The 11686-nt window shown below is 39.0% G+C and overlaps 1 pseudogene; it reads left to right on the top strand.

Moving 5' to 3' along the window:
• The first annotated feature begins 501 nt into the window (after positions 1 to 501).
• LOC124105241 (cardiolipin synthase (CMP-forming)-like) lies at positions 502 to 11025 on the top strand (annotated as a pseudogene).
• Positions 11026 to 11686: the final 661 nt, after the last annotated feature.

Below are 11686 nucleotides of genomic sequence, written 5' to 3'. Positions count from 1 at the left end.
TTATGTCAAAATGTATTCTATGTATGGCTTAAATGAATCAATTTTTTAAAAACCCAGTCTTCAGATATGCATATAGTGAAAAGAAAAGCAGAGGGAACTGGCTCCCTTTTACTCCCCATCTTCCCCTCCTTCCACATTAACAAACACAGCATACAGAGGGAGGGAGTTGCTTTTGTTTTGTTCTTGTTTTTGTTTTGTGGTACAGAGATTGAACCCAGGGATGCTCTACTACTGAGTTACATCTCTAGCCCTTTTAGTGTTTATTTTGAGGCAGGGTCTTGCTAAGCTGCCGAGACTGGCCTCAAAGCTGAATTCCTCCTGCCTCAGCCTCCCAAGTATCTGGAATTTCAGGACTGCACCCAGCCCCCGCTGATATTTTATATGTGGATCCTGGTAGGTTAAGGCCTCCTCTGGCCCATATATACCCAGAGGGAGCCTTAAATCTGAGTATCAGTACCACTCTGATAATCCAGTCATACACAACCCCATAAAAGGAACATCATGTCTGCTAATCAGAACAATCCACTTACAAAACCCCCTATGTGGAAGCTGCATCTCCTAGAAGACCCAAGACAAGCCCATAATATAGCTGCAGAACCCCTGGCCAACTCTGTGCACAAGCTAGAGGAACAGAGTTCCCCCAAGGAAAAAACGAGAATGGAGTCCAAGGCCTATCTGGACATCCTGTCTGGACTAAAGCAACCTGCCCACTTGACCCTTCTAGGCCCAGACAGTTCCACCAGAAGGACACCTTTGAGGGAGGCACTCAGAGAAAGAGACCCACCAAGGTCTGCATCTTGCCACAGAGACTTCATTGTCTTGAACTAATGGCAAGACTGGGTCCAGGCACCTAGCCATCCAGCTCTCCTCACAGGTCCAGGGCTTGGAGTTGTTGTTTAAGAGGAGGAGCGGGCAGGTGTGGCAAGCCCAACCTGCTCCCTAATGTCTAGACATGAGGTTTTCCATGGCATTTCATGAGTAATACTTCTGGAGCCATTAGGACTATACTCTATGCTTCTTATCAAAGAGAAAACACAAAATAAAGAACTGAAACTTTCACAAAATAAAGAACTGAACTTTCCATCTTTACATGACGGAAAGGTCAGGCATTCATTCAGTCCTCTATGGGACAGGGTTATCCTTCAAAATCTTCTGCACATATTAACTATGACTTGCTAGCCTCTTAGCTCAAATCTCACAATCAGCTGTGTTGTAACTTGTGTGCACACATGTGGTCATACCTTGTTCTAAACCCTGTCACCAAGAACTCTTGAGGCTTCCTATCTTTCACAGTTGAGAAACGCCTACCTGGATTTCATTGCAACAGAACTCTTGGAATTTTTTGTTGGAAATTCTTTTCTGTGTGAATGTAATAAATAGATGGATAGTCCTGGGTCCTCAGAGCTTGTTTTATAATGATCTTGCTTTTAATCTCATTAATTCATACTAGTACAGAAATCTCAACCTTTATCATTAGTGACCAGAGAAGAAGTGTTAAAGAGTTAGAAAGAGTTCTTTATTTTTTTGTCTGAGGTCCCAGAATTCAGAGAAATGTCTCTATAAATGTAAGTCAACACAACCTAGACTCAATCGATTGAATTCAACCCAGATTTAGATCCCTCTTCTTGGGAGAAGGAGGAGCTCTGCTTTCTCCCACCTGGCCATGTTCGTCCAGCGATGGCTCCATAGAGCTGCGCTGAGTACACCTCCTGAAGTAGGCCTGTGGGATGCAAAGGGACTGGGCAGGACACTCAGGAAGGGGCTTACAGACTCCCCCATCTGTTTTCTGTATACCAGGTTTCTTATCTCAGCACTTCTTAAAAATGCCACCTGAGTAGCAGAGCTCTTTGGGAAACCTATTGGGTGGCATCAGAGATGCTGGTTAGCTGTGGCCAACTTCCAGGTATGGGTGAATTTCTGTTAGAAAGGAGGTCCTAGCTCCAGGTGGGAGCTGTTTTAGCAGACACTTCCCAGGCACATAGATTCCCAAGAGAAGCACTCCAGACGATCAAAGTACCCAGCCATTCTATAGAGAGGGCTTTGTAGGTAGGGCTTCAGCTCTTGTCTCCCAGGTGTAAGCAGGTAGACACATGCGGTATGGATTCTGGATCACAGCCAAGGATGCCTGTCTGGTCTGATCACTGATGCCTGAATTCCACAATCAGAGCATCCTTACTTTGACTTAAGACTTACCCTGTAAAAATTAAAGTATCTCATGGTATTGGTCTCACTGGTTGCAGTTGCCTTCAATGGATGAGTTTATTAGGTCTTTTCTCATGAATAGGTTTAGACTGAGAGGGAGAACAGAGGAAGCATGAGGCACCTGGCATTTCAGGAAGCAGAATGATTAAGACTCTGCTTCACGTCAGAAGGAACCCAGACAACCATCTAGTTCAGAAGTCCCGATCCACAGCCCACAGAATAACTCCACCCTGCTCTTTCAGTCTAAAATAATGTCTAATAAAAATCTGAATTCAATATGATTCATCCAGTCCATAGGCCCCTACCACTCCCTGCAGTTTTGCTCACCTGTTCAGTGTACCTGGCCTGCAGGTATTTGTATTTGTGACCCCTGAATTCTAGGACATTTTTCCAGTCAATGCAAAAGTCCCTTCAATGATATCATGCATTATTTACTTATTTGTTTATTCATACATTATTTTTAAAGTACATACAGAGCACCTACTATAGGCAGAGGCATAAACACGCAATATGAGAGGAGGACGGGTGCTTGAGCATGTTCTGGTCTTGCCACTTCATTTCACAGATGGTGTTACTGTGGCCCAGAGAGCTGCTTGACTTATGTGATACCACAGAGCTGCTCCAAGGCACAGCTGCAGTCAGTGGAATGCAGGTGGCCAGACTTGGAGGACCCACTTGAGCCTGCCCAGCATCTCATCCAAATTCTGTAACAATGTGACTATGTCACTCTCCTAATGGAACTAGTTCAATGGCTCTCAAACTTCAGCCTGGGGGCCTCTGGGCTCCACAAGATCCTTCCAGAGATCTGTGAGATTAAACTTATTTTTATAATGATAAAAAGCTATTATTTGCTTTTCATTCTCACCAGGGTTCACTGAAGTTTTCCAGAGGTAAATGATGTGTGAGATTACAGGGACTGAAAGCAGAAGCAGTTACAAGTAATCCTCTTATTGAACAGATCACTATAGCTGTCTATCTATGCAGTTAAATATTTGCGGGGGGCGGGGGGAATGTTTTATTTAAAAACAGCACTATTGAGATCAATGTTTAATAGGTTTAAGGTTAATGTTTGTATTATTTTTAAATGAATTGTTTTATAAACTCCTCAGTTTTAATTTCTAATGTGGTAAATAGCAATAGGTACAATTTGGCATAAACTAAAGCCCTTTTTTAGAGTATAAAGAGGTCTTGAATATATAAGTTTGAGAACTACTGATCTAGTAAACCTAGAAAAGATACATTATATTACTTGAGCAACATGTGTATAGTCTTCTATAAGTTGTATAATTATATATATATATATATATATATATATATATATATTTTTTTTTTTTTTTTTTTTTTTAAATGGACTCCATTTTTGCTCCTTGGAGAGAAACAGAAAGTGGGCCAGGGAGTGTGAAGGACCCTGTGAGTCCTTTACATTACACGGAGGATCAGGTGGACTTGAATTACCCACCAAAAAGCACTGGGAATAGGAACTGACCTCTGTGATTATCCAAAGGTGACTTTGGAACTGATGTTATCTGGATTTATATCTCAACTCCCAAACCTGCTCCTCCTGCATCCGTCCTAGTGATAGGTACCACCAGGGGGAGCCCAGGCCAGAATCTCAATTCCTCTTATACCCTCTCCATTTGCTTTCTGGCATGTTCACCTAACCACTCTTCTCTGCAACAGGCCTTCATTGAGACAGTCATTATCTCACACTTTTGGAGATGATTCTCATTTATTCATTTATCTCACAGCCCCTCTTGTGCCCTCCATCATGGCTCTGCTCTGTCCCCAGAGTAATATTTCTATTGTGCATCTCATCATGATCTATCCCACTCAACCTGCTATTTGGCATAAAAGGCCCTTCGAGCTCCATTCCCTGAGCACCTATCCTGCCTCACGGACTCACACACCTCTTTCCAACTTTGTCCTCCACTATGGAGAGCTCCTTGTATGTCTCCAAACCCAGCCTGCACAGTGGGGCTCAGAGGCCCTGCAGCAGAGGTTTGGAGTTCTCCCAGCCTGGAATGCATTCCTTCCTCTTGCTACCTAACAACTCCACACTGTTTCAGTGAAGAACTTCCTTTTTCAGGAGGAAACCTCAGCTCCTGGAAAGGCCTGGGACAGAGTTCAGCATACAATAAGTGTTTGTTAAATAAATGAACGACTCCCTTATTTGAAAAAAAATCATTCTATGCTGCCTATTAAATATCTCTGCCTTATTAGTATAGCATAATGAACATCACTGAGGATCGCAGTCCTGCCAGTGGTCTTCAACCAGATGTCAGGTCTCACTCTGCTCTGAAGGGTAGAGACCTTGACCTGGAATGAATGCTCATTAATCTCAGGATTTGATCTTGAAGTTATATTTCTCTTACAATATCTTTAAAACAACTGCCGTTTGTCTTCTGTTTATTTCTTCTTTAAAACAGAATCATAGAGTAGGATTTGGCTCTGCCACTTTGAGGTTAACAACATGATATTAATAAAGCTTCTATCTAATATAAATAATGCAAGGATATTATTCTCATCACTTTATCGTTGGAAACAGTACTCCTTTGTAATATTAATTCTGGTAGCATCTCTTTAATAGTGTCAACATGAAATAGGACAGGTTGTCTACAGAGCCTTGCCTGAGTAAATATTCTGTGATCCCTACTTCTTAGTAATAAAGAAAAATTCACAGGAAGAAGAAAATATATTGAAATAATCCAGGTTGAGCACCTCAAACAGGATTTATCATGTGGGCATGAACAATAAATGCTAGTTCTTCTGCCTTCTACCATTAAGGTCAATTTCAACAAGTCCAGTGTTTTCAGCACAGCATGTTGGTCCTTACTGATGTGATTCCTGCCCTCGTCTGAATTTTGCCACTCTTTCTTTGAGACTTTTTATTCCAGCAACACAGTCTGGTTTCCTGCATTTACAGTACCATGATGTTTCATATTTCTTTGCGTTTACTCACCCCATACATTTGCTGGGAAGTCCCTGGCCCCTCTACCTGCTTCCTGTTCTGCCAGACACAGACTAGGTGAGACCTTCTCTGGAAACATCTCCATTCCTTCCAGGTTGGTTTACCTGCTACACCTTGGAGCTCCCACGGAATCCAGGCCTACCTGTACCGCAGCCATATGTCCTTGGGCACAGGACCTGACCTCTCTTACCTTAGAGTCCTCATCTGTAGCAGAATGATGACAGTTTCATACACACAGAATATCAGGGTAACTGCTCAAGATATATAGATAAGTCTATGTTCTATATGTAGATATATTACTTAAATAGTGCCTGTCACATAGTAATCACTTCCTACATTCTAGTCATTTATGTATTTTTGTAGCACTTACAACCAAAAAATTATTGGGCACCGACCTATGTATGTTTGATTACATCTTTTTTTTTTCTCTGTTTCCAAGAACCTGGCAGACTTCCTGGTCACTAGCAAGTGCTCTAAAAATTGAATTAACCCTTTATATCACCCAAAATTCTATTATCTGTCAGTGCACATACACAGGTTACTACCATAGTAGTCAGCAAGGAACATCATTGCACATTCTGATCTTTCATTTTACATCATCCACAGTTTTATTTTTAACAACCATACGCAGGTTTATTCAATTCTCTTTATACTTTTATAATTGATTTTGTTAAAAAACAATGACAACATTTTGAATTTAATAAAAAAGTGTCTCCTTATGGCAGCAGGAATTTTTTGGTCAACACACACACCTTTACAACCCTTGAGAGAGATTGTTTCACTGTTCTCCAAAAAAGACAGGGTTGATACACAATTTCTCATGAATCCATTTCCTTTTTTCTAAATATTTCTTTATTGTTGTTGATGGACAAAATACCCTTATTTTACTTATTTTATGTACTGCTGAGGATCAAACCCAGTGCCTCACACATGCTAGGCAAGCACTCTACCATTGAGCTATAGCCCCAGCCCACATGAGTTCATTTCTTACAAAATTTGTCCTCATCGGATTTTATCATTGGTTTTGTTGTTTAATGGGGATATGTTACTTCTGAATTGTTTTTATTCATTCACCTGTCTTTAGTTACTAGCAAAGATCAACATTTTATCATATGCTGAGACACTATCATTTTTTCACCAAGAACAAAACATCTATTCACTTTTTACTATAAAGTAGAAACCAAGTAATAACATTATACATTTCTACCAAGTCTTAACACTTCTTCAGATGTAAATTTCTAAGATCTAGGGTTAGGGATATAGCTCAGTGGTAGAGTGCTTGCCTATGATGTATGAAGGTATCTCTCTCTCTCCCTCCCTCCCTCCCTCCCTCCCTCCATTTCTGCTTCCTGAGACATGAAGGGAGCAGTTTGCTTCTCTGCACATACTCTTATCATGATGTACTACCCTTGAAAGAGACCCAAAGCCAAGGGGGCCACTTGACCTTGGGCTGGAACCTCCAGAACCATGATCTCAAATAACCTTTTTCTCTTTATAAATCAGGTACATCAAGTATTTCATTATAATAACACAAAACTGACTTATGCACTTATGCAAGTTGAATCATGCAGTATTTGCCCTTCAGTGACTGACTTATTTCACTCAGGTTTTCCAGGTTAGAAGAATTTTTGATAATAATCACATGTATGTTTCAAAATATTCAGGTAAATAATACCATATCATGAAAGTTATTTCCTTTGATGAATATTGGCAAACTTAATGTTTGTGAAAATAAAATTAATTATAGTAAATAGCATTATACTATTAAAGTTCTATTAAGAAGTGATTTCTTTTTTTGTCAGATTAAACAACATCAGACTCTATTAAAAGATTCCTTACCGTGAGAAGATCATTTGTTTTTAGACAATGTCCATTTTTTGCTTTTCCTAGTAGCTGAGAAGAGAATGAAATGGGGAATGTGTTTTTGAGATGAAAGAAGAGAAAATGAAGATCATAAGACTATAAAGGAAAAAAGAAGTTGAAAGGAGAACTTGAGAGAAGTAGGGTTGAGTGAGTAGGGACATCGGCATCAATTGAAATAACAATGAGACTTTGTTTTTTATTTGCTAAGTTAGAAAGAATTAATGAAAATACATATCAGAAAAAGGTGTTCAATCTAGCATTAAAATACCTTTCTGGTGGTATTATTGATTGGTTCAACATTTTTTGAATAAAATATGAAAATATGTAGCCAGAGCCATTTTTTACAAATCATACCCTTTGAGAAGTAGCCTATGTTTTTTATATCACAAGGAAATAATTCATGCATTGCTCAGCATTTGTTATAGAAAACAACAGAATCCACTTTGGCTAGTTTAGGCACAGAGGAAATTTATTAAAGGACATTTGAAAACTTCCAGAATCTCTGGGATAATAGAGAAAAGGCTTGAAGGTTGAGCATTCAGGGGTAACAGTGGACGGCATGTTGGGGCCTCCAGGGGTTACTCAGGAAAAGCACTACAGTAACCATTGTTCAGCCTCCCTGGGCTCTGCCACCTCACAGATGATACACACTCTGCTGCTGATTCCAAGGGGCAGACTCTACACCACCCACTCACATTGTTCCCTTCAAATTGGAGTCCGTCACAAACATACCTGTGGCAAGACCCAAATCTCTCAAGCAGCAAGGAATACTGAGAGAATGTACTCTACAGTTCACGTTGGGGAGGTGTTACTAAATATATGCATAATGCCTCAGAGACTGTAATAAGGGGAGCATGTTGCTAGACACACCCAAAAAAAGCATCCAAATCAGCCCCAAACGAGATAGTACTGTGTAAAATTATATTCAACACAGTGTAATTTATCATAACCAAGAATCATAAGAAACAATAATTAAGGGAATCATTTTTATAATACAATAATCTGATGTATTTGTCAGGTTTTTTGGTGCTGACAAAATACCAGATAAAACAACTTAAAGGGGGAATGGTTTATTTGAGCTCACGGTCTCAGGAATTTGAGTCCATGGTCACTTGGCTCTGTTGCTTCAGGTGTTTGATGAGACACAACCTCATGGAGGGGAGCTGGTGGGCGAGCAAAATTCCTCACCTTATGGTGGCCAGGAAGGAGAAGGGAAGGAGCCAGGGATAAAATAAACCCCCAAAGGCACACTGACAGTGACCCACCTCTTCCAACTAGGCACTACCTCTTAGTTTCCACCTTGATCCAGCTGAGGACCAAACCTCCAAAACATGAGATCTTAGGGGGCACTCCAGAGGTAAACTGCATTCTTCAATCACAGAATGTTATACTGTGGCTTGTAAAAGTGTGTCCCAAAGGCACATGGGTTAAAAGTCTGTTCCCCAGTCCATAGTATTATCGGGAGATGGTGGAACATTTAAGAGGTAGAGCCGAGTGGAAGGTCTTCCAGTCATTGGGTGTGTGTCCTTGAAAGGGATATTGAGACCACAGCCTCTTCTTTGCCTCTCTTTGACTTTCCTGCCATGAGGTGAGGAATTTGCTCCACCTCACACTCCCTGCCATGATGTGCTGCCTTACCACAGGCCCAAAAGCAATGAGCTAAAACCTCTAATACCATGAGCCAAAATAAACCTTTTCTCCATACAAGTTGATAATCCCAGGTATTTGTTATGGTATCAGAAAGCTGACTGATGCAGACATGAACACACAAGTTCAAAGAGTTAGAAAATACAATAGTGGTTATCAGAGCTGAGGGGAGGAGATAATAGGTATTATTGTTCCAAAGTGATCCAGAGTTTCAGCTTGGGATGATAAAAAAGTTCTGGAGATTGACAGTGGTGATGGTTGCATAAAAATGTGAATGTGGGCTGGGATTGTGGCACAGCGGTAGAGTGCTCACCTAGCATGGGTGGGACCCAGGTTCAATCCTCAGCACCACAGCATTGTGTTGTGTCCATCTACACCTAAAAAATAAATATTTTTAAAAAAGTGAATGTATTTAATGTTGCTGAATTGTATACTTAAAATAGTAAGTTAAATATATTTATTTTACCACCACAAAAAAAAAGTCAGAAAAAAGGGTTTTGAATATAAGCATTGGTTATGCTTAAAAAGTATAAAATTTATAAGAAGTGATGTGCAGCAATATGTAAATCTTCCTTCCCACTGACGTCTGTCAGCTATTCAATTACCTTTCCTGGAGGCAAACTCTTTATCCTTTCTTTCTGTGTCCTCCCAGAATTGGACTGAGCATATGCAATCATTTTCTCATATAGTCTTTTTTATATAATTTGAAAAATATTTCTGATATAAAGGAGCATAGTGAAATATGATATTTAGACCATATTTTAAAATGATGGAAAATTTATGCAAATAAAAAAGAAGTAACAAGGATCATAGACAATTAAAATTATGTTTTAGAACTATGGAATTGTACATGAATATAGTTTCTATTTTATTTAGAATTCTAATAATGTTTGTCTAATTTTTGCAATGTCATTTAAAACAAAGATTTAGAGGGCTGTGGGTTGTAGCTTAGTGGTAGAGTGCTCACCTAGCATGCATGAGGCACTAGATTCAATGCACAGAACAACATAAATGTAAAATAAAGATATTGTGTTCACCTAAAACTAAAAATATATATATTAAAAAAATTAGAAAATGATTATCTGCACCTCTACTCTCAAATGCAGAATTTGAATAAAGGAAGGCATAAGAGATAAGTTTAAGAAAATGCACAACAATACCTCCATCTTCTGGGAGGGCTCAAGGATCAAATCAACAGGAAATTCTTAAAAAGAAAAAAAAAAAGCTTACTTTGACATAGCCCTAGTTTATTCTTAACTGCTAACCTTTGCCAACTAGAATGGCTTATATAATTCTTCTAAGTGCTTACTTTTACTTTTCAGAGTGAATTAAAAATGCACCTTCCAAATCACTTCCCTTAGCAGCAATATCAATTCATATTGCCTAATGGATGCCTTCATGGATTATGTATTTGCTATCCTGAATTCTTCCTTCAGTTACATGTGCAGAGTATGGTATAAAGTAGCCACAGTACATTATACGTTTAAAAAGAAAGTGAACATTATTTGACAATTTACTACTTACCACATGCCAGTTCTGGACTAGGTACTCATGTGAGAATTTTAGCAGGAGGACCATGAATTCATAGCTAGCCTCAGCAACTTAGCAAGGCCCTAAGCAACCTAGTGAGACCCTGTCTCAAAATTTAATAAATATAAAAAGGACAGGGGATATGGCCCAGTGATTAAGTGCCCCTGGGTTTAATCCTTGGTACAAAAAAAAAATAACCCTTAAAATTTTAATTGGGAGGGACCAGAACCCAATCACAGGGAAGGTAGTCCCCTTACCCTGCTAAGGACCCAGGGAGTACCACCAAGTCTACATGAAAATCCATAGAGAGCTCCAAATATCTTGAGTAGGATTTTCTTGGCCTCAGTTTGGAATATTTAAATATTAGAGAGCTTACTATTACACTATAAGTTTTCCTTTAGCTGGGTGAGCTGATTTGTTGGTTACATTTATTGCTCAGAATCAGGCCAATCAAATATAAGCTTTGAGAAGTGTTCTTTATCTACTGATGATAAAATACCTATCTGTACCGCATGTCACCTTGACTTATGCAGATCTTATTCCACATTCACTTAATTATGTGATAATTTCAAAAGATGTAAAGCTTATTGCTGCCATTTTTATGTCAGACATTGAACCCTTTCAACACCAAGAACACATGCTAAGTATTTCAATCCTTGCTCTGCCATCACTAAATTAAAGCCAACATTTATCAATAAGGTAAACATAACAGTCAGTTCATCTTGGTAGCAATTTATTTGGAAGCTCTGATTTTCAATTATGTGGGTAGTGTTTATCTTCAGATACCAACATGTTTACACTGCATCAGCTTGTAGGTACTATTGTGCTCCAAAAGTTGAAAAGGAGACAATAGGCTGAGGAAAGCTATCCCTCATTATTAGCAAGGAAGCAGTAATGAATCACTGGTGTCAAGGCCAATCGGAAACCTATGGGAGTTTCCCATTTTGGTGGTCAACTTGAAAATGTACATGTAAAACAAACAACAGCATCAAAATGGAAGTAACATCTGTTGAAAATGAGCTCGATTATGAGCATATGTAGAATTTCCAATGTATTTTCAAATACAAATAAAATTATAATTTAAAATTTTTATCTATAATTCTTAATTAATTTACAAGATATCAATTACTCCAACTTTTGTTAGTCATTTTTTCATATACTTTTCCAAAAAACAAGTGTCCAGAGCATGAAAATTAAAGAATTTACGTCTTCATTAAATAAAACTTAGATTACTCACGAGCCATTGAGAAATTTTGTGGATTTAAATAGATATCTGACGAAGAGCATGAGAAGAAGATTAACATTAAACAGGGATGAGAGGTGGGAGGGAAAGGGAGAAAGAAGGGAAATTGCATGGAAATGGAAGGAGACCCTCAGGGTTATACAAAAGAACATACAAGAGGAAGTGAGGGGAAAGGGAAAAATAATACAAGGGGGAGAAATGAATGACAGTAGAGGGGGTAGAGAGAGAAGAGG

Source organism: Marmota monax, unplaced genomic scaffold (genome assembly GCF_021218885.2).
Source record: "Marmota monax isolate L192 unplaced genomic scaffold, Marmota_monax_Labrador192_F-V1.1 WCK01_AAM20220418_F8-fsc00104, whole genome shotgun sequence".
NCBI classification, from domain to species: Eukaryota; Metazoa; Chordata; class Mammalia; order Rodentia; family Sciuridae; genus Marmota; species Marmota monax.
Note: the sequence above shows the minus strand (reverse complement) of the source record. Positions and strands in the feature narration are given on the sequence as shown.